The sequence below is a fragment of the Leuciscus leuciscus genome (assembly GCF_965113295.1).
Source record: "Leuciscus leuciscus genome assembly, chromosome: 23".
Classification (NCBI taxonomy): domain Eukaryota; kingdom Metazoa; phylum Chordata; class Actinopteri; order Cypriniformes; family Leuciscidae; genus Leuciscus; species Leuciscus leuciscus.
In genome coordinates, this window is record NC_138747.1 from 33,915,855 (window position 1) to 33,940,596 (window position 24,742).

Below are 24,742 nucleotides of genomic sequence, written 5' to 3' on the forward strand. Positions count from 1 at the left end.
AACATTTAATAAAAGTTTCAATCCTGACATGAAATATGTTTATATTTGATCCCTTGTAGAGCGTGATCCAGAGCATTACCTGGCCTGACAGCGACGAGGATGAGGACGACACTGTTCCATTGGAGAAAATCAGTCTTGTCACTGGATCTTTGAGAAAATTCATAGAGGAAGGTAATACTGTAAATGGTCTTTATTTCCTTATTTTTCATTCTCATCTTAATTCACACATAATTGTTTCCTCATAACAATCCCAGTTGCTACAATAATAAAGTGGTTCTTCATATTTACCAATTTCATGTGCATTTGTGTTTCATTTCATCTCAGTGTGAGCTGGTTTACTGTTTTATTGTCTAATGGTCATGTTTCTCTCCCTCCTCCGATGTGTGCTTTACAACAGCACAGGGAAAGAAGACATTAATGTGAATGTTTGACAGAAACTGTAAAGCCCAGCTCACACTGAGATGAAATGAAACACAAATGCACATAAAATTGGTAAATTAAACTTCATACTTTGTTTACATTCCACATATTTACAGCAGCATTTAAAGTAACCCTTCTGACGTCCTAAACTAGGAGAGGAGAAGAGACTACAGGGATTTTACCTGGCTCACACCTCCTGCTTCTTCAAGTTGAAGCGGTAACACTTTACGGTAAGGGTACATGAATTATCATGAATTCATGTATAAATTCATGCATGAAATATGCATTCATTCATGCATTAATATCTCATGAATCATCAGGAACTAACACGAGTTCAACATTTTTCATTCATGACTTCATGGATGAACAACACCTTAATTAAAACATTAACTAAGATGAGTACATCATCATGAATTATGATTTATTACGCATGATCATGATGTTTTCTTTGTTCACACAAAAAATTGGTCTTTACCACCTATTGTGGATAAAGCTATGGTTATGGTACATGAATCATCATGAATTCATGCATAAAAAAGTATTAATTCATGCATGCAAGACTACTCTTCGAATTATTAAAGGAATGTACAAAAATCCACATTATCTAATGCATGCATACAGGCTAGAACAGTATATCAATTAATGTGAGAACTTTTTTTCTGAATTATGATCTGAGTTTCAAGCATGTTCATGTCTTCTTCATAGCCTGCAGGTAAATGGACAGACCCCAAAATTGGCCAATCACAGCACATAACATACGAATTATGTTGGCATTCAAATACAGTAGTCATCATTAACTAAGCATTATTTATCAATGACTTCATCATGTGTGTGGCCCCTCAACTAAAGTGGTGACTTGGTGCTTTGAAACACTGATGAACAATGTGGCATAACTGTGAAATAACATGAATATGAACATGAAAGTTCAAGCCTTTGCAAACAATGTACTGTGGACACAAATGGACTTTGATCTTAACTTTACTGCTTTATTCTTAAATGGTATAAACCAGTTAAAAACCATAAAGCTGTTTAAAAAAAAAAAAGTTTCACAAACAGCTTGATCTCTTTTTGGGTAAAGAGTCACCTTTTAATGTATAAAGCTACTGATGTGACTCCTCCATATCATGAAATTGTAAAACAGCTTTATGGTTTTGTAAAGAGTTTTCAGATATACAGGCACTTAAAATAAAGTCCATGGTGTATGTACTGAATTCCTTCTCAGCTCTTTCCAGCAGTTGATTTAACTGGTTTATACCGTTTGGTTTCAGAATAAAGCAGTAAAGTTACAGCCTGTGGTCTCATTGTTAATACGCAGGTATTAATACGTCATTTTCAAAGATAGAAAGCTTAACGTTACTTTTTTGTACGTTTGGATATATGCTGAAACGTACTCGGTTACTAACGTAACCTCGGTTCTCTCTAGAAGAGGGAACGAGTACTGCGTAAGATATCTTACGCTAGGGGAAAATCCTTTTTCCGCGAGATATTGAAGCCAAAAATTATCCTTAATTTTGTAATAATGCAAAACGCGTTGCGGCAGCATGCAGACATAGGCGAGACAGCTCGCGCGCCTATTGGCTGCTCTGCGGCAACTGCAGCAGCCTATCGAGCGAGGCCTGGCGTGACGCCAGACCCAATCAGGGCACTTCGCGCCCGCTGCGTCACGTCCCGCCGAAATGGGCGTGGTCTAGGCCTATAAATACCGCTCGCAGGCAGCTATTATCTGGTTTTTCATCATCGAAGCAACCAGAGCGTGTGCATGCACGGCAAGATACGCAGTACTCGTTCCCTCTTCTAGAGAGAACCGAGGTTACGTTAGTAACCGAGTACGTTCTCTTACGAGAGGTCTCTCGTACTGCGTAAGATATCTTACGCTAGGGGACCCAATGCAAAACGCCGTGCATGCTGAGATCTGACACCAAAGACCCAAGGGCGAAAGCCCGGGGTACATATAGTGCACAATCACTCAGGGAACTCACAGGGAGTCCAGGAAGAGGGAGGGGCGAAGCCGCACTCTTCCACATATGGTAGCGTCGCTGAGACGCGAATTTCATCATACAGACAGGGCGGGGTACGGCCTGAACTGATGGGGGAATGTGGGTCTTACACAGTTTGCCCAGGCACATCTCGTGCTGCTACTTTTTTACTGTCGAACATTGAGCTGTGCTCAGTAGACGCAGCATTCTGAGCTGATAGCATCAGGTCAGACAATACTGGTAAACTTAGACCGACAGCAGCCTGGCCTGCAGGGCGGGAACCTCTAGGTTATAAAACCTTATAAATGTAGACGGGGAGGCCCAGCCTGCCGCCATACAAATATCTTGCAAGGCAATCCCACTTGACCAGGCCCACGAAGAGGCCATGCCTCTCGTGGAGTGTGCTCTGACACCCAACGGGCACTGCATGCCCTTGGAGGCGTATGCCAGCGCTATAGCATCAACTATCCATCTGGATAGGCTCTGTTTCGACGCGGCTAGTCCCTTAGAACGTCCGCTAAACGAAACAAAGAGCTGCTCCGTCTGTCTGAAACCAGACGAGCGAGACACATAAGCTCGTAATGCCCTGACTGGGCAGAGGAGGCTCGCGTCTCTTTCCTCATCAGGGACCGGTAGGGCTGACAGGGAGATAACCTGCGCCCTAAACGGTGTGTTGAGGGATTTCGGAACATAACCGTGCTTAGGTTTGAGTATAACTTTTGAGTCATTAGGCCCAAACTCCATGCACGCCGCGCTCACAGAGAGCGCGTGCAGATCCCCTATGCGCTTCACCGAAGCGAGAGCCAGCAAAAACACCGTCTTGAAAGACAGGTGTTTCAAATCGATTGACTGTAAAGGCTCAAATGGCGCACCTTTCATGGCTTCCAGAACCGTAGAAAGGTCCCATACGGGGACTGAGGGAGGTCTGGGAGGATTCAGTCTCTTAGCCCCTCTAAGGAAGCGGATGACTAAATCGTTCCTTCCTATTGACTGACCAAGCGTTGTTTCTGAGAACGCTGCTATAGCCGCCACATAAACTTTGAGCGTGGAGGGGGCCCTGCCCCCATCCAACAGCTCTTGTAGGAAGGAAAGCACCTCCGCCACACCACAGTCTGTGGGTGACACACCACGGGCTGTGCACCAGCCCGAAAACACTGACCATTTCGAGGAATAGAGTCGTCTCGTAGACGGAGCTCTAGCCTGCGTGATCGTGTTTAATACTCCTTCAGGGAGTCCAACATGTACCCGTTGATGGCCCAGACATGAAGGGACCACAGTTCCGGGTGAGGATGCCAGATCGAACCGTGGGCCTGTGAGAGGAGGTCTCTCCTCACTGGTACTGGCCACGGGGCAGTACTCGCTAACTGCATCACGACTGGGAACCAAGGTTGGTTTTTCCAGAACGGTGCCACCAGCAGTACTGAGCATCCTTCTTCCCTGATCCGTTCTATCACCTGAGGCAGGAGAGAGACGGGGGGAAAAGCATAGAGCGGGCGGCGGGGCCACACATGGGCCAGCGCGCTCCTGCTCTTTGAGAAAAATTCCTGACAGTGAGCGTTTTCTTGAGACGCAAACAGGTCTACTTCCGCTCTGCCGAATTTCTTCCACAGCAGTTGGACTGTCTGTGGGTGTAGAGACCACTCGCCTGCCGGAACATTGTTCCTGGACAGTCTGTCCGGTCCTATGTTCAGGAGCCCTGGCACGTGCGCTGCTCTGAGCGAGCGCAGGTTGCACTGAGCCCATACCAGGAGGCGTTCTGCCAGCCTGTACAGGTTCTTGGACCTGAGGCCGGCCTGGCGATTTATGTAGGACACCACAGACATGTTGTCCGAACGGACCAAGACGTGGCGTCCTTTTATCTAGGGACAAAAACGCGTCAGCGCGTTGTCTACTGCCAGCATTTCGAGGCAGTTTATGTGCAGGAGCTTCTCCCGTTCCGACCACTGGCCGAAGAACGGTCTGCCCTCGAGCAGCGCTCCCCATCCCGAGGTGGACGCGTCCGTGGACACCACTTTCACCCTCGAGGAAGTCCCCAGGCTTACACCTAATTGGTACCAGTCGTTCGCTCTCCAAGGTTTCAGGGCTGTGACGCACTTCTGATTGACCCTGAGGCGAAGCGAACCGGATGCCCACGCTCTGCGTGGGACTCGCGCTTTCAGCCAAAACTGCAGCGGGCGCATGCGGAGCAGGCCCAGCTGGAGCACTGACGATGCTGAGGCCATGAGACCTAGCATCTTCTGAAATCTCTTGAGCGGGACAGACGCGCCGCAGCGAAACGCGTTCGCTGTGAGTTGAATGTCTACCGCGCGCTGTGGTGATAGTCGCGCTATCATGGACAGCGAGTCCAATTCTGTGCCCAGGAAAGATATCTTCTGACTGGGTAACAGAGAGCTCTTTGCCCAATTGACAGTGAGACCCAAATCCTCGAGGTGATCGAGTAAAATGGTCGTGTGTTCTATGAGCACTGCGCGAGATTGCGCTAGAATCAGCCAATCGTCCAAATAGTTCAGCACTCGTATGCCTCTCATTCTGAGGGGTGCGAGCGCCGCGTCCATGCACTTCGTAAATGTACGGGGTGCCAGGGACAAACCGAATGGCAGGACTGTGTACTGATATGCCTGGCCCTCGAAGGCGAATCTCAAATATCGCCTGTGACGTGACGCTATCTGTATTTGAAAATACGCGTCTTTCAGATCTATTGACACAAACCAATCAGGTTTGTCTGGTCGTGAGCATCCTGAACTGTCGCTTCACAAGCACTTTGTTCAGTTGCCTTAGATCTAGTATGGGTCTGAGACCCCCGTCTTTTTTCGGTACCAGGAAGTATCTGCTGTATAGCCCCCCTTCGCTCTGAACTTGAGAGAGAGGCTCTATGGCCCCTTTGCTCAATAGTTTCGCCACTTCGGCTCGAAGTAAATGTGCTACTTCTGTTTTTACCGTGGTCTCGACGCGCGCCACATAGCGGCGAGGGTGTCGGCGAAACTGCAGCGAATAGCCTCTTTTTATAATGTTCAGCACCCACTTCGAAACCCCGGGCAGCTTTGCCCATGCGTCTGCATGGATAGCTAGGGGTTGAATACGAAGCGCGCTCCGCTCGCTCAGCGATGGAGAAGCTTCGTCGTGCTGCAACACAAGCATCGCGCTCGTGACATTTGAGGCATGGGGCGCGCTGATAACAGCGGGCAGATTGCCCGCGCTCGACTCCTCTGCTGTGGTCAGCCGCGAGGGGGAGGGCTGGGCGGTTCCCGTGGGAACTGTCATGTCTATGTGTGGATGTGGGCGCGGGACAGCGGGCACATTTATCACACCGAAAGCATCGTTCGCTTGCGTGAAGCGAGTGCACGTTGGTTTCGTTTTTACAGAAACCGTGAGACATGCATAACGCGGTGTTAGTGGGCACTGGGTAGTGGGCACATTCACCATGTTTGAAGCGCAACCGATCTGAGTCGGTTTTATGTGCGCGAGCCCTGTGTGACAGGCTGTGCTTGTGTGTAGGGATGGGCACTGGGCAGTGGGCATTCTTACTACACATGAAACACCATCGGCCGTGGCCGGGACACCAGAAAATACACTCTTTTGGGGATTTATCTGGGTAGCCGTGAAAACGGCATTTGTGTGCAGGCAAGCGGGTGACAGAACCGACTTGTTGGCTGCAGAAAACACTGGAACAGTCACATTTGCTGGAACTGGACGAGCGAATAGCTTTGGTGTGAGTCTGGCCGCAGCGGGACTTAAACACCGTCGTTTTCCTAGCTGTGCTAGGACGACTTCGGGGCCTCGGGCTTCACCGTAATCCTAGGTCGCGAGCCACGTACAGCGGGGCGGCGACCGGATGAGCGGGAGCGCGGTCTCGCGCTTCGTGCCTGGCGGCGCTGTGAAGTGGAGGCAGTGGACGGTGGCTGTGGCTGTGAGCTCTGAGCAGACGGTTTCGCACGGCCTGCTGCAGAGCTGGAGCGCTTCGGGAGGAAGTGCTTCATAGCCTGTGACGCTTTCTGTACCTCTGCGAATCTCTCCGCGAAATCCTTGACGGAGGATCCAAAGAGGCCTGTAGCGGAAAGCGGGGCGTCGAGGAACGCGGTGCGCTCAGACTCTGCCATTTCCGAGAGCGTCAGCCAAAGATGTCTCTCAGTCACGGTGAGAGAGGCCATATTCCGTCCAATGGCTTGCGCTGCAGACTTAGTAGCACGGAGAGCGAGGTCCGTGGCACTCCTTAAGTCCGGCACGCAGATCGCGTCAGGTCCTTCCTCATCCAGCTTACGGAGGAGATCGGCCTGGAAGATCTGAAGCGTTGCCATGGTGTGCAGCGCTGACGCAGCTTGCCCGGCGGCGGAGAAAGCGCGGCGGAGCAGGCTTGACGTCGTGCGGCAAGCTTTAGAGGGTAGAGCCGACTTAGCACGCCGTCCAGCAGAGGGCTGGCATAAGTGGGCCGCTATCGCCTCTTCGACCGGCGGCAGCGAAAGGTATCCTTTGTTCTTGGCATCGTCAACAGCGGAGAATGCCAAAGAAACAGCAGGACGCACTCTAGCCGAATAGGGGGCGTTCCAGGACTTGGCGACTTCTTCGTGTAACTCAGGAAGAAAAGGCGCCGGTCTGGACGCAGGCGAAGCGCGCTCCCCAGGCAGGAAAAATCCATCCAGCCGGTTGTGAGCGGGCTGCTCAGGCGAAGACCACTCGAGGCCGAGGCTCGCCGCGGCCTGTGCGAGTACTCGCATGAGCTCCGTCTCGATGGACGCTCTCTTGCCTGACGACGTGCGGGCAGGGGGCGCGGGGTCCTCAGAGCCCGCCCAATCCTCACTGCCTGACGCCAGGATAGAGCAGGAATCATCCTCTCCCAGCAGGGCTTCCTCATCCACGATGTCAACGGAAGCGGCGGCAGGCGGCGGCCGCTGTCCGTCAGGAAGCGAGGCTGACGAAGCCGGGGAAGCAAGCGGGCGAACCGGCGAGCTTTGGCGGCTGAGGGAGGGTTCCGGGGCCCGCTGGGCACGGCGCTTTTTACGGCGCGACGCCGCGGCGGGCGGGGGAGCAGTCTCGGTGAAGAAGGCTAGGGGAGTCCTCAGAGTCGCCATTGCCATCAGCTCGCAGTGAGGGCAGCCGCCGTCAGCGAGCGCGAGAACTGCATGTTCCTCACCCAGGCAGGAAACGCAAACCACGTGGCGGTCCCCGTCGCTGAGTGTGGCTCTGCACGAGCCGCAGGAAGGCATCTTTAAAAAGACGCTAGCTCTTTTAGAATGTGTGTCGCGGCGGCGACACACACACACACACAAAAGTACAGTGTAATAAAGGGAAGGATATAAGCGCCGGAAAGCGCAGCAGGAAGGCAGGAAGGCGGCACGGCCAGCGACTTCAGTGACTCGTCCCGCTGAAGGTGCTCTCTCTCAGACGGCGCGGCTTCTTCTCCAGCTCCAGCGATGCGTGTGCTTCGCTTGAAGGATGAAAAATCGGATAATAGCTGCCTGCGAGCGGTATTTATAGGCCTAGACCACGCCCATTTCGGCGGGACGTGACGCAGCGGGCGCGAAGTGCCCTGATTGGGTCTGGCGTCACGCCAGGCCTCGCTCGATAGGCTGCTGCAGTTGCCGCAGAGCAGCCAATAGGCGCGCGAGCTGTCTCGCCTATGTCTGCATGCTGCCGCAACGCGTTTTGCATTATTACAAAATTAAGGATAATTTTTGGCTTCAATATCTCGCGGAAAAAGGATTTTCCCCTAGCGTAAGATATCTTACGCAGTACGAGAGACCTCTCATAAGAGAACGTATAATATGGACGTTTCTGCAACGTTTAAGCGTAACATTATTACGATTTTACAGCTACAAAACGTACGTTAAACTATTTACGAATATTTCATATCATAAAGATATCTGTATAATTTCCCTTTTACCATTTTATAGATTATAAATGTAAGATCCCTTAACCCTACTCCCACACCTAAACATACCGGTTTTATACCGTAGACAATATTAAAAGGATAAAACGTAATGGACAGATATGTGTAGGGAAATAGCAGTTTTATTAACAATATAGCATTAAAAGATAGTTTGAGCCACTAATCCTACCCCTACCACTAAACCTAACCATTTCTTAAAACTACGTAGGCTACAATTATAAATTAAGTTAAAACAACAGACAGACAATCACAATCATTTATTTATTGAGAAAATGTCAAAACCGGTACCAAAAGTCGTTCACATGACGATGTGTCTCAGTCCTCTCAGTTAGGGATGGCTGACGTGAAACAGTCGTTCCGAAGCTTTGCGAGATCCCGAAGCGCAGATGTTTCGAAACACTAATCCAAAGCGTGATTCAAAACACCCATGTCACGTGACTATGGCCAAACGAAGCCTCGAAGTGTTTCACAGTGTTTCATCAGGTGTGGTCCGCCGAATCAGCGTTTGATTGACACGGGCGGGAACAGACCACACAATCGCACATCTGTATAAAAGTGAAATCAATGCATATTAACCTTGTGGGTTTTTGTGAGAGGAGTTTGATTTTGAGATAACGGATTTTTGGTGATATAGTGACATAGTGCGATTTGATTAGTTATAGGCTATTTAGGCTTACATTTAAATTTACACAACACATTGACTGATAGGCTAGAGACAGACAGAGTATACATATAGTGACAACTTAATAGATACATAGATATAAATATATATAGACAGCTAGATTAATAGATAGATACATATATAGATAGATTATAGATACATATATAAATACATAGATTATAGATAGATACATATATAGATAGATTATAGATACATATCTAGATACATAGATAGATTATAGATACAGTACATATCTAGATACATAGATAGATTATAGGTACATATCTAGATACATATCTAGATACATAGATAGATTATAGATACATATCTAGATACATAGATAGATTATAGATACATATCTAGATACATAGATAGATTATAGATACATATCTAGATACATAGATAGATTATAGATACATATCTAGATACATATCTAGGTACATATCTAGATACATAGATAGATTATACATATCTAGATACATAGATCAGATTATAGATACATATCTAGATACATAGATAGATTATAGATACATGTCTAGGTACATATCTAGATACATAGATAGATTATAGACACATATCTAGATACATAGATAGATTCATATAGATAGATACATAGATAGATTTGGATGGAGGCTCCCCAGAAGAGATGCCGTACATCTGTGGTGTGGGAGCATTTCCGTTTAGAAACCCCAAATAAAGTGAGATGTGTGTATTGTGATCGGCTGCTAGCCTACTGCAACAATACATCATCCATGATGCGCCATTTGAGGAGAATTTGAAATTTGCGTATTTGCCCAGAACTCATGATCCACTAACTTACTGGAAAGAGAGAGCAGTAATCTTTCCTCATTTCTATGTCCTAGCTAAAAAATATCTTTGCATGCCAACAACAAGTGTCCCTTATGAGAGGATTTTTTCAAAGGATGGAGAAATTATCTGTAAAAAAAGAAGTAGGGTAAGTCCTTCCACAGCAGAGAAATTAATATTTTTTAATAAAAATCTCTAAAAAAGTGAGACATTGTGGCTTGATTTCTTTTATTAATATTCATTTTGCAGGACCAAAATAACATTATGCACAGTGAGGAACCTATAGGTTACAAGCTTCACATAGGCCTATTAGAAAAATACAATAATACAAAAAACTAAATTTTTTTAATGGCCCGTCAAGGTTGTTTCAGATCAACACCTGCAAGTGACCACTAGGTGTCACCGTTGAGACGGGTGTCGGATTGATTCGAAACCTCGAAACAATATGGCCCATTTGGTTCAACTGTTTTATTGCTTCACGAAGCCTCGATCTGCCCATCACTACTCTCAGTATATAATAGTTTTGTATGAGGTAACGTTACAGAGCAGAAATTAAGTTATTAATCCATGAAAATGTTGATTCGGTTTCGGTTTGCTGTTCGCTCTGTGAAGGCGCGCGCGCTTCTCCATTTCAAATGTAGTACACAACTTAAACACGGCATGTCGCAATCTGTGACGAAGCATGCGAGAGCCAATGCGCGTTTGATATCACTGCCGTAAAACATGTCGTAACGCTTCGGGCGCAATTTTTGAATTTGAATTCTTCACGAGCGCGGAATTTGACGTTGACGGACGGTCTCTGCTGAGAAATGGAGATGAAGATCACTGGATAAAGGGCTGCATTTGGATCTGTTTCTTGCAAACAACGTATGGATTCTAAAGATTTGGATCACATTAAGCTAATAAAATGTATTTCTTTTGTAAATTTTGGTTGTGTTTTAGTGTATTATGAGTCTATAGGAGAAAACGCCTTTTTCACGGAAAATAAACCAAATATTACAAAATGGTTAAACGATTAAAGGAGGTATTTTTATGGTGTATTCTTGTTGAACACCATGTAGGCTAATCCTCCAAAATGAGTTTGCAGCAGAAGGCACGAACAGAGCGAAATGTTATTATTTATGAGTAGCCTAGCCTAATGTTATTATAACGTTAAACTGTAGGCTATTAATAAATGCGACTGAAAATGTAATTGATAAGACAATTGAATGCAATAGAGTCAAAACATTAATGCCACGATTTTAATATGCATAAGTTAAATAGGAATACGTCCAAATTTGTACGTCCAAATTTGTATAAGTTGTTTATACGTAAATAAATTACGTTTTTGTGCTGTCAATACGTAAATGTTATACTTAGTGCTGTAAATACGTCAGTATTTAAGTTTACAGAAAAAAGTTCTCACATTAATTGATATACTGTTCTAGCCTGTATGCATGCATTAGATAATGTGGATTTTTGTACATTCCTTTAATAATTCGAAGAGTAGTCTTGCATGCATGAATTAATACTTTTTTATGCATGAATTCATGATGATTCATGTACCATAACCATAGCTTTATCCACAATAGGTGGTAAAGACCAATTTTTTGTGTGAACAAAGAAAACATCATGATCATGCGTAATAAATCATAATTCATGATGATGTACTCATCCTAGTTAATGTTTTAATTAAGGTGTTGTTCATCCATGAAGTCATGAATGAAAAATGTTGAACTCCTCACTGCCTGACGCCAGGATAGAGCAGGAATCATCCTCTCCCAGCAGGGCTTCCTCATCCACGATGTCAACGGAAGCGGCGGCAGACGGCGGCCGCTGTCCGTCAGGAAGCGAGGCTGACGAAGCCGGGGAAGCAAGCGGGCGAACCGGCGAGCTTTGGCGGCTGAGGGAGGGTTCCGGGGCCCGCTGGGCACGGCGCTTTTTACGGCGCGACGCCGCGGCGGGCGGGGGAGCAGTCTCGGTGAAGAAGGCTAGGGGAGTCCTCAGAGTCGCCATTGCCATCAGCTCGCAGTGAGGGCAGCCGCCGTCAGCGAGCGCGAGAACTGCATGTTCCTCACCCAGGCAGGAAACGCAAACCACGTGGCGGTCCCCGTCGCTGAGTGTGGCTCTGCACGAGCCGCAGGAAGGCATCTTTAAAAAGACGCTAGCTCTTTTAGAATGTGTGTCGCGGCGGCGACACACACACACACACAAAAGTACAGTGTAATAAAGGGAAGGATATAAGCGCCGGAAAGCGCAGCAGGAAGGCAGGAAGGCGGCACGGCCAGCGACTTCAGTGACTCGTCCCGCTGAAGGTGCTCTCTCTCAGACGGCGCGGCTTCTAATCCAGCTCCAGCGATGCGTGTGCTTCGCTTGAAGGATGAAAAATCGGATAATAGCTGCCTGCGAGCGGTATTTATAGGCCTAGACCACGCCCATTTCGGCGGGACGTGACGCAGCGGGCGCGAAGTGCCCTGATTGGGTCTGGCGTCACGCCAGGCCTCGCTCGATAGGCTGCTGCAGTTGCCGCAGAGCAGCCAATAGGCGCGCGAGCTGTCTCGCCTATGTCTGCATGCTGCCGCAACGCGTTTTGCATTATTACAAAATTAAGGATAATTTTTGGCTTCAATATCTCGCGGAAAAAGGATTTTCCCCTAGCGTAAGATATCTTACGCAGTACGAGAGACCTCTCATAAGAGAACGTATAATATGGACGTTTCTGCAACGTTTAAGCGTAACATTATTACGATTTTACAGCTACAAAACGTACGTTAAACTATTTACGAATATTTCATATCATAAAGATATCTGTATAATTTCCCTTTTACCATTTTATAGATTATAAATGTAAGATCCCTTAACCCTACTCCCACACCTAAACATACCGGTTTTATACCGTAGACAATATTAAAAGGATAAAACGTAATGGACAGATATGTGTAGGGAAATAGCAGTTTTATTAACAATATAGCATTAAAAGATAGTTTGAGCCACTAATCCTACCCCTACCACTAAACCTAACCATTTCTTAAAACTACGTAGGCTACAATTATAAATTAAGTTAAAACAACAGACAGACAATCACAATCATTTATTTATTGAGAAAATGTCAAAACCGGTACCAAAAGTCGTTCACATGACGATGTGTCTCAGTCCTCTCAGTTAGGGATGGCTGACGTGAAACAGTCGTTCCGAAGCTTTGCGAGATCCCGAAGCGCAGATGTTTCGAAACACTAATCCAAAGCGTGATTCAAAACACCCATGTCACGTGACTATGGCCAAACGAAGCCTCGAAGTGTTTCACAGTGTTTCATCAGGTGTGGTCCGCCGAATCAGCGTTTGATTGACACGGGCGGGAACAGACCACACAATCGCACATCTGTATAAAAGTGAAATCAATGCATATTAACCTTGTGGGTTTTTGTGAGAGGAGTTTGATTTTGAGATAACGGATTTTTGGTGATATAGTGACATAGTGCGATTTGATTAGTTATAGGCTATTTAGGCTTACATTTAAATTTACACAACACATTGACTGATAGGCTAGAGACAGACAGAGTATACATATAGTGACAACTTAATAGATACATAGATATAAATATATATAGACAGCTAGATTAATAGATAGATACATATATAGATAGATTATAGATACATATATAAATACATAGATTATAGATAGATACATATATAGATAGATTATAGATACATATCTAGATACATAGATAGATTATAGATACAGTACATATCTAGATACATAGATAGATTATAGGTACATATCTAGATACATATCTAGATACATAGATAGATTATAGATACATATCTAGATACATAGATAGATTATAGATACATATCTAGATACATAGATAGATTATAGATACATATCTAGATACATAGATAGATTATAGATACATATCTAGATACATATCTAGGTACATATCTAGATACATAGATAGATTATACATATCTAGATACATAGATCAGATTATAGATACATATCTAGATACATAGATAGATTATAGATACATGTCTAGGTACATATCTAGATACATAGATAGATTATAGACACATATCTAGATACATAGATAGATTCATATAGATAGATACATAGATAGATTTGGATGGAGGCTCCCCAGAAGAGATGCCGTACATCTGTGGTGTGGGAGCATTTCCGTTTAGAAACCCCAAATAAAGTGAGATGTGTGTATTGTGATCGGCTGCTAGCCTACTGCAACAATACATCATCCATGATGCGCCATTTGAGGAGAATTTGAAATTTGCGTATTTGCCCAGAACTCATGATCCACTAACTTACTGGAAAGAGAGAGCAGTAATCTTTCCTCATTTCTATGTCCTAGCTAAAAAATATCTTTGCATGCCAACAACAAGTGTCCCTTATGAGAGGATTTTTTCAAAGGATGGAGAAATTATCTGTAAAAAAAGAAGTAGGGTAAGTCCTTCCACAGCAGAGAAATTAATATTTTTTAATAAAAATCTCTAAAAAAGTGAGACATTGTGGCTTGATTTCTTTTATTAATATTCATTTTGCAGGACCAAAATAACATTATGCACAGTGAGGAACCTATAGGTTACAAGCTTCACATAGGCCTATTAGAAAAATACAATAATACAAAAAACTAAAATTTTTTAATGGCCCGTCAAGGTTGTTTCAGATCAACACCTGCAAGTGACCACTAGGTGTCACCGTTGAGACGGGTGTCGGATTGATTCGAAACCTCGAAACAATATGGCCCATTTGGTTCAACTGTTTTATTGCTTCACGAAGCCTCGATCTGCCCATCACTACTCTCAGTATATAATAGTTTTGTATGAGGTAACGTTACAGAGCAGAAATTAAGTTATTAATCCATGAAAATGTTGATTCGGTTTCGGTTTGCTGTTCGCTCTGTGAAGGCGCGCGCGCTTCTCCATTTCAAATGTAGTACACAACTTAAACACGGCATGTCGCAATCTGTGACGAAGCATGCGAGAGCCAATGCGCGTTTGATATCACTGCCGTAAAACATGTCGTAACGCTTCGGGCGCAATTTTTGAATTTGAATTCTTCACGAGCGCGGAATTTGACGTTGACGGACGGTCTCTGCTGAGAAATGGAGATGAAGATCACTGGATAAAGGGCTGCATTTGGATCTGTTTCTTGCAAACAACGTATGGATTCTAAAGATTTGGATCACATTAAGCTAATAAAATGTATTTCTTTTGTAAATTTTGGTTGTGTTTTAGTGTATTATGAGTCTATAGGAGAAAACGCCTTTTTCACGGAAAATAAACCAAATATTACAAAATGGTTAAACGATTAAAGGAGGTATTTTTATGGTGTATTCTTGTTGAACACCATGTAGGCTAATCCTCCAAAATGAGTTTGCAGCAGAAGGCACGAACAGAGCGAAATGTTATTATTTATGAGTAGCCTAGCCTAATGTTATTATAACGTTAAACTGTAGGCTATTAATAAATGCGACTGAAAATGTAATTGATAAGACAATTGAATGCAATAGAGTCAAAACATTAATGCCACGATTTTAATATGCATAAGTTAAATAGGAATACGTCCAAATTTGTACGTCCAAATTTGTATAAGTTGTTTATACGTAAATAAATTACGTTTTTGTGCTGTCAATACGTAAATGTTATACTTAGTGCTGTAAATACGTCAGTATTTAAGTTTACAGAAAAAAGTTCTCACATTAATTGATATACTGTTCTAGCCTGTATGCATGCATTAGATAATGTGGATTTTTGTACATTCCTTTAATAATTCGAAGAGTAGTCTTGCATGCATGAATTAATACTTTTTTATGCATGAATTCATGATGATTCATGTACCATAACCATAGCTTTATCCACAATAGGTGGTAAAGACCAATTTTTTGTGTGAACAAAGAAAACATCATGATCATGCGTAATAAATCATAATTCATGATGATGTACTCATCCTAGTTAATGTTTTAATTAAGGTGTTGTTCATCCATGAAGTCATGAATGAAAAATGTTGAACTCGTGTTAGTTCCTGATGATTCATGAGATATTAATGCATGAATGAATGCATATTTCATGCATGAATTTATACATGAATTCATGATAATTCATGTACCCTTACCGTAAAGTGTTACCGCTCTGGCTTTGGACTTCTTGCACTCAGTCCCTCTTTTGAAATGGAATCACTTAAAAGAGCAATTCCTGCTAATTTATGCACCATTACCATTATAAAGTTTGATTCTTCTACTTGATTGTCAGGCACTACCTTCACCTGAGTTGGTTTGGTGATTGTCTTTAGCCGGTGTTTTCTGTAATTTGCACTAGTTCTTTAGTGATTTTCATGTTCTTAATCTATCTGCTAGTGTACTTCTGTGATGTCCTCTGCAGTGCAATGAGCTTGGATCATATAAAGATCATCTCTTTGAGAGCTGTGGCAGCTTTCTTGGCCTCTCAAGTTCATTAAAGGGATACTTCACCTCTGAAAAGATGAATGTGTATTTAAAATGGGTCATTTATGTAGAAGAAATGTGAAATTATTTTTGAATTTGGAGCTTTCTAGACTGAGAAAAGCCAGAAAATATATTTTTGGCTCATGTGGATGAAAGACAACAACTCCCAGAATGCACTTGCTTCGCTGCTCTACGAGGCCACTCCCAAGCCACGCCTCCCGGTTAGAGAGCGCAGTTAAACAACAAGGTTAGGCTACTAGTGAATCTCCGTGACGAGTTTGCCCGGGATATCAAGATCGCCCAAAATGTCCGGGATTCGGCTTTTGCGTTCTACAGTCGCCATTCATTATGTTTACTGTGGCGAGCAGGACGAGGCTGAGGGCCGCGGGAGAACGGTGAGCAGGACAAGGCTGAGGGGCGCGGGAGAACGGTGAGCAGGACGAGGCTGAGGGGCGCGGGAGAACGGCGAGCAGGACGAGGCTGAGGGCCGCGGGGGAACGGCGAGCAGGATGAGGCTGAGGGACGCGGGGGAACGGCGAGCAGGACGAGGCTGAGGGGCGCGGGAGAACGGCGAGCAGGACGAGGCTGAGGGGCGCGGGAGAACGGCGAGCAGGACGAGGCTGAGGGGCGCGGGAGAACGGCGAGCAGGACGAGGCTGAGGGGCGCGGGAGAACGGCGAGCAGGAAGAGGCTGAGGGGCGCGGGAGAACGGCGAGCAGGACGAGGCTGAGGGGCGCGGGAGAACGGCGAGCAGGAAGAGGCTGAGGGGCGCGGGAGAACGGCGAGCAGGACGAGGCTGAGGGCCGCGGGAGAACGGCGAGCAGGACGAGGCTGAGGGGCGCGGGAGAACGGCGAGCAGGAAGCGGCTGAGGGGCGCGGGGGAACGGCGAGCAGGACGAGGTTGAGGGGCGCGGGAGAACGGCGAGCAGGACGAGGCTGAGGGGCGCGGGAGAACGGCGAGCAGGAAGAGGCTGAGGGGCGCGGGGGAACGGCGAGCAGGATGAACGGCGAGCAGGACGAGACTGAGAGGCGCGGGGGAACGGCGAGCAGGACGAGGCTGAGGGGCGCGGGGGAACGGCGAGCAGGACGAGGCTGAGGGGCGCGGGGGAACGGCGAGCAGGACGAGGCTGAGGGGCGCGGGAGAACGGCGAGCAGGACGAGGCTGAGGGGCGCGGGAGAACGCGAGCAGGACGAGGCTGAGCAGGGCCGCGGGAAGTGGGGGTGCTGGGGGTGCTGCAGCACCCCGTTTTCACAGAATTGTAAATGCAACGCATATGTTTGTTCATTAAAATGTATAAATTTTTAGCATTTAGTCATTTATTTGTAATAAACACTATTTAAAAATTGTTATTTATATGTTAAATTATCTTTTTAAAACATAAGCGCAGAGTGTTATGTAATATTGTGTGTGTTTGTGTGTCGAAAGAATTTGTCCGCAGCTGCTAAAAAAAAACAAACAAAAAAAAAACTCAAAAACCCCACTGTCAGTGTTTTGTAAGGAACAGGCAAATATGTAAAATATAGCAGGAGACATTTTAATTGTTTACTAATAAAACAGTTATTTTTTATGTCATTGTCGGCTAGACAGATGAAGTTGACGACTCGCGATCTTCGCAGCGCCAGAGAGAAATGCACATTTCATACGAATTACATAAGCAGCGCAGTCTGTTTTCTTTCGTTTTGAATTGTTCTGCTTAAAAGTAGACATTTCAAGCTATCTATATGTCTCAGGTCTGTGAGGCAATAGGCTACCTTATAGGCCTACGCCGAGTTTCATTATGAGACGAGCTCCAGGTTCGCCAGCGCCTCCGTATCCTGATTATTTATTTTCTAATAGCCTATATTTAGGCTACTTCTTATTAAATCCAATTTGTTGATGAAACATCGATTAAAATTAAGATACAATTAATACAAAACGAAATTAAATTTAAAGACAGGCTTTGTGCTTTCAGTTTGAGGTCTCTGTGAAAGTTTTAAAACATTATTTTAGTGCCGCTTTAGAGCGCTCACGTCCGTAACGGAGAACTGTCTGTAAAATTTTTAAATTTTTTTTTTGTGAAATAAATTTCTAAAAAAATGCGACTTAGTCCAGTGCGACTTAGGCTATAGATGTTTTTTTCTTCCCCGTGGCGCATTTTGTGACTGATATGCGACTCCGGAGCAATAAAATAAAAGGGACTCCGGAATAAAAGCAGAATCAATAAAGTCAAAAATGTGATGTGCAGTCAGGTTTGAGTGTGTGCGCGTTTTTTGAGGAGTTTTATAGTCTTGATATTGTTTCTTATTCAAAAGTGGTGACGCCCCTATACCCCCCCCCAAAAAAAAATATCAGCACCCCCAACCTAAAACCTCTTCCCGCGGCCCTGAGGCTGAGGGGCGCGGGAGAACGGCGAGCAGGACGAGGCTGAGGGGCACGGGAGAACGGCGAGCAGGACGAGGGAGAACGGCGAGCAGGACGAGGCTGAGGGGCGCGGGAGAACGGCGAGCAGGACGAGGCTGAGGGGCGCGGGAGAACGGCGAGCAGGACGAGGTTGAGGGGCGCGGGAGAACGGCGAGCAGGACGAGGCTGAGGGGCGCGGGAGAACGCGAGCAGGACGAGGCTGAGGGGCGCGGGAGAACGGCGAGCAGGACGAGGCTGAGGGGCGCGGGAGAACGGCGAGCAGGAAGAGGCTGAGGGGCGCGGGAGAACGGCGAGCAGGACGAGGCTGAGGGGCGCGGGAGAACGGCGAGCAGGACGAGGCTGAGGGGCGCGGGGGAACGGCGAGCAGGACGAGGCTGAGGGGCGCGGGAGAACGGCGAGCAGGACGAGGCTGAGGGGCGCGGGGGAACGGCGAGCAGGACGAGGCTGAGGGGCGCGGGAGAACGGCGAGCAGGACGAGGCTGAGGGGCACGGGAGAACGGCGAGCAGGACGAGGCTGAGGGGCGCGGGAGAACGGCGAGCAGGACGAGGCTGAGGGGCGCGGGGGAACGGCGAGCAGGACGAGGCTGAGGGGCGCGGGAGAACGGCGAGCAGGACGAGGCTGAGGGGCACGGAAGGAACGGCGAGCAGGACGAGGGAGAACGGCGAGCAGGACGAGGCTGAGGGGCGCGGAAGAACGGCGAGCAGGACGAGGCTGAGGGGCGCGGGAGAACGCGAGCAGGACGAGGCTGAGGGGCGCGGGAGAACGGCGAGCAGGACGAGGCTGAGGATCAGGACTGATGGATACTCTTCTATCCCAGGAGGCCACGCGAGAGGAAACGTCATTATCAAACATCGCAGAGATCGTCGACGCGGGTGCTTTCAAATGTGAGTAAACACGGTTCCTTGTGTTAAAATTGCATGTGTTGAACTACTGTAGAGTAAACTGTTGAAGGTGTAAAGACGTTACACAGTGTAGTATAGTTGTGATTTTGCTGTAAAAACACGTTTTATTATGTATAACGTTAGCTAACAGGGGAGCTCCAGTAAGGACACGTAAGTTACGTCTCTAACGTGGATTTACATAAACCATATACATCGTAAAGATGCTTATTTTAAATGTCTATTTACATCTGACAGGAAAATCTTCAGTAAGTATTGCAGAAGAGCACATCACAACATGAAATAGACATCTGAGTGATGAATGTGTGCTATGTAGAACAAATTTATAAAGTAACTAAACATAAGTTATCTATTTTATTTGTTCATTACTGTTGATAAATTGAGGAACATTTATGTTGGATAAAAAGTTAAAACAACCTCAACATGTAAATGTAGTGTTGAGCTCATCACAGAGGTAACGTGAATCTTGTCTGGATGTTACAGGGACAGATGAACAGATGTGTGTTTATCCAGTGGAGAGTGGCTCGTGAAGCAGAATGCTGCCTTCAAAGGCTTTGAGTGAGTATACTACAGAAATGAATAACAACTATTTAAATATTAAAGGGACATTGTGTAGGAATTTCTCCCATCTAGTGGTGAAATTGTATTTTGCATTCAAACGAATAGTGCTCTCCAGCGCCTCACTTTTTCAAATGCGCGTTGCATCTACGGTAGCCGTTATGTACCAAAAAGCTTTGACAGGATGTCTTATAATAGCACTTCGAGTTTTTCTTCGGGTGAACAGGTTTGTTATTTAAAACAAACTGAAACTTGAAACAACGAAAAAAAGAATGTTACAGTATGAATTACTGACTGTGAAAAACATTAACTATGGTTATTAGTAATGCCTTCTTTACTCGTTATATTTTTTGAAGTAGGCCTACGTGCATTGTTAGATATCATCATCATCAGAGCCTTCTCTAACGTTACTTTACTCAGTAGCTGCTATTCATCAAAGAGCCTGTTTAACTTTTAACTATAAATGTTCTACTGTCTATATAATAAAGTAGCCTACACAACCAAGCAATGAAAAAAAGCTTGTAATTAAGACCGTAACATTGACTTACCTGTCGAGAAGAAAGCAGGCAACTTCAGGGTCTCTTTTGAAAGCTTTCTCCTGCATTAGCTTTCCCGACATTAACCCTTGTTTTTGTAATCTCCGGTCACGTTTCCTTTTTCGGTCTATTTTGGACTTTTTTTTCGACGACGAGGACTCCTTATCCTGTGACTCATATGTATGTATGAATGAACGGTGTATAAATAATCGTGCAGTGTGCATCCTTTTAAACTTGCCGCGGCAGTGACAAGCGCCTCTCACTGCTCTGCTCCTCCGCTTCTGCTGGCTTCAATCACGTGACGCTGGTTCTGAACGAAAACGCGTTGTGGAAACGCGTTGGCCTAGTACTTTTTGTCCCTCTCTGCTATTATAGTTTTTCAAGATGGCGGAACTACATGGAAGCCTCCGTGGACCTACCCGTCCCATGTATATAAAGATAATAAATTCTTCGTTTACGAGGATTAGTCTGATCATTGGCATAGGTGATCAGCGCGGGAGATCACCTATGCCAATGATCAGACTAATCCTGATCATTGGATTAGTCTGGATATTGGATAATCATTGGATAATCATTGCGCGGGAGAACGGCGAGCAGGAAGAGGCTGAGGGGCGCGGGGGAACGGCGAGCAGGACGAGGTTGAGGGGCGCGGGAGAACGGCGAGCAGGACGAGGCTGAGGGGCGCGGGGGAACGGCGAGCAGGACGAGGTTGAGGGGCGCGGGGGAACGGCGAGCAGGACGAGGCTGAGGGGCGCGGGAGAACGGCGCGAGGCCGGTGGCGTGATTACTGAGACGCACCGGTCTCGTATCTCTCACGGAGGAGCGGGAATTTTCTTAGCAATGTTAAAACGCACATCAACCGATCACTTGTTTAGCGTTCATGTAAACACTACATTCAGATTCACCAACCGGAATGAATTCAGTTAGATTGAAACAAAATGTGTGCATGTAAATAATGAATGGCGACTGCAGAAAGCAAAAGCCGAATCCCGGACATTTTGGACGATCTCGACAGCCGGACGTGTCCGGGAAAAAGAGAATGGTAACCCCTACTACTCAGCTTTCTCCACAGAACAAGAGCCTGTTAGCTTAGCTTCCAAAGAAAGACGGCTGATACTGTGTACATTCTGTGAGTGAGATCCCTCTATGGGCGGGCTGAACACATGCGGGACAGCTCCTCCTACTGGCTGTAGTCTCTCGCCTCTGGCCAAAAAATCCTCCGATGACGCAAAATGACGATTTTTGCGTCATCAGAGGATTTTTTCCAGACAAAAAAATACATAAATCTCTCGTCTCAGGGGGATATGAGGGAGGGAAGCACGGTAATACGAAAATGCTACAGGTTTTCTACTAATACAAAGCTTAATGCTAAATCCTGAAGAATCCCTTTAAGCTCAGACTTCCATAGACATGTAGTTGTAATTATTGAACAGTTTATACAGCTAGTACATGTTTAATACATTCAGATGTTTAGGTAGATACCAATTTTCCAATATTACTGTTGCCCTTTTACAGTAATGTTCTAAATGATGAATGTTCTAACGATGTTGGTTTTGTAAAGCCGATTTGTCTAGATATGTTACCCCTTTACAGTGATGTGTTGTAAATACAACTGTACTGCTACATTTGATAAATATTTCAACTTCCCAGAATTTTATGTTCCCTTGAACAACATTAAAGGTGTTAAACAAGCATTGTTATGGTCTTATTCTTTATGTAGCACAATTGCCCTGGTTTATGTAGACATTGGAAATGGTCTTCTCACTCAATATTGGACCAATTCCAAACATTACAGGGACAAGGGTTAAAAAATACAGGACTTTCTTTAAAGCAATAAATCAGTTCTTTATTAAAATGTCTTATTTACAAATAGCATGCAAAGCGCAAGTAAAACAGAATACAAACTTCTTATTTATAAAATTCATACTAACTTACTGTATTCATGTGTAGTGTCCTGGGTTAGGGTTAGGGTTCCTGGGGATCCTGGGCTCCTAGCATAAGGCACAATCAAAATATCATTTGAAATGTTCTAAAGTAGTTTCTGTTAAATTTGTGGTCGAAGTCACAGGAAGCCACTGGAAAGTGGCAAGAGAGCCACATGCTCTTTTATCTTGCCTCAATTAAGTTCTCAACGTATTGGACAGTGCTGAGGTATATATCCACCCCCAAACAGTCCGATCGCTGCAATGGATCCATGTTGTCTCGCAGTGCTATCATTTCCAGATCCAAAAGAGGACTGTCCAGTTCAGGGATATTGATCCCGGAATGAGGCTCATTTGTGTAGCCACACTCCTCCTATTGAATCTCTGGGATGGGTATTCCCTGACAAAGACATGCGTGTAAAAATTATGCATATTAAATGTTATTGAACAAATTTACACTTGTGCACTGTGCCCATATCACTACTTATTACAAAACAGCTAATCATTTCAGACAATGTAGAAAAATGGATTCTATTTTATGTAAATAAATGAATCATTGATTGCGTTAATTACATATTCAAGACCAAGAAAAGACCTGGGCCCTGTTTCAGAAAGCGGGTTTAGTGAAAACTCTGAGTATGTTCAGCCTGAGATGAGGGGAAACTCTGGGTTTTCAGTTTCAGAGAGCGAGATGAGAGAAACTGTAGATCAGTAACCCTCGCAACTTACGCTGTGAACAAACGCTGAGTTTTCCTCATTCATAATGTTGCTATCAAAGCACATATCTGAAAGCATTTACGTCTTTAGAAACATTGAAATCCCGGTTAGATTGTTTTTTTTGTTTTTTTTTACCCAAACATGATCTTGAACATGACCACTTTATGATTAATCTGTCATCGATGACGGAGAGAATCTCCGGACATCGTGGATTTCTCTTCATCACAGGATAAAATCTATAGGCTACACTGTGACTCTGTGGACATTAAAGGAGCTGTATGTAAGAAATGTATTTCAGTTAATCATAAAATGGCCCTGATATGTCACTAGACATTAAGAAGTCATGTTCATTTCAAATACTTATATCACTGACAACAGTAGTCCGGCCAGGATATTGTCATTTAAAAAGTGAAGTTGCAGCCCTCAACTGATGTTGATGTTGTCATGTTGTGTTTTGGCCTGAAGCTCCACCCTCCGGCTATCTACCAATCACGAAGTCAGTAGTGTTTCGGCATCCGGGTTGCCAGCTCAGCTCTAGTTACCACAGCTGCTGCTACAAACGTTCCTGCTGGATCCTGCAGCCTATCTTGTTTTGAACCATAATTTACTACAATTTCTAGTTGTTTATACTACTACTAAATACGGCTTGCCCAACATCGCTGGCTTCCGTTGCTACTAGCACAACACGGTAGTAATTCGCTAGCCTGTTAACGCGCCACCCGTGCGCTCAGCTATTTTTATTTATTTATTTTTCTCTCGCGCGCTCGCGCCTTTGAGTTCATAAAAGCTCAGGTGAGTAAGAATCACTCAACAAACACGGTGAGTAATGTCTTGTCCTGTTATTATCATGCGTCGCGTCTGAATGCGTTGTTGTTTTTGGAGCTCTATCGATTTGATTTATAATTCTTGATTTTTCTCGCTGCCTGCTGTGAGTGTGTCTGCTTCGGTGCTGTAAGCTCCGTCTTAGCCTCGTATTTCCTTGTTTTGAACCATCATTTACTACAATTTCTAGTTGTTTATATTACTACTAAATACAGCTTACCCAACCATGACGCACAACACGCTAGTAATTCGCTAGCCTGTTAACGCGCCACCCTTGCGCTCAGCTATTTTTATTTATTTATTTTCTCTCGCGCCTTTGAGTTCATAAAAGCTCAGGTGAATAAGAAACACTCAACAAACACGGTGAGTAATGTCTTGTCCTGTCATTATCATGCGTTGCGTCTGAATGCGTTGTTGTTTTTGGAGCTCTATCGATCTGATTTATAATTCTTGATTTTTCTCTTTAAACTCGCTTACAACGAACATTTTCTACTTTTCCTCACTGAGAAGCACTACTGCTCAAACCTCATTGTTACAACGCGGACTGTTGAGCAGACGCGTCTCAAGCCTATTAGTGATCCAACGCTGCATACTCTTAAAGGTTACGTCCGTGGATCACGGCTGAACACGTCTTCTCCACACTCACTTATAAACAAACACTTTTTTTTCGCCTATCGTGCGTCTACTCTACACCCCTACCACTAAAAAACC

The 24,742-nt window shown here is 45.3% G+C and overlaps 2 long non-coding RNA genes across 2 annotated transcripts in view; one reads left to right on the forward strand and one right to left on the reverse strand.

Annotated features, from left to right (window-relative positions):
* Positions 1-24,742, forward strand: part of LOC309487745 — a 167,030-nt gene that overhangs the window by 54,504 nt on the left and 87,784 nt on the right. The window lies entirely within an intron of this gene.
* The window catches only part of LOC309487746, a 169,919-nt gene continuing 164,666 nt past the window's right edge, over positions 19,490-24,742 (reverse strand). Inside the window, exon 4 of the long non-coding RNA XR_014201915.1 lies at positions 19,490-20,363. This is a non-coding gene — a long non-coding RNA (uncharacterized lncRNA). The remainder of the gene's footprint in view (positions 20,364-24,742) is intronic.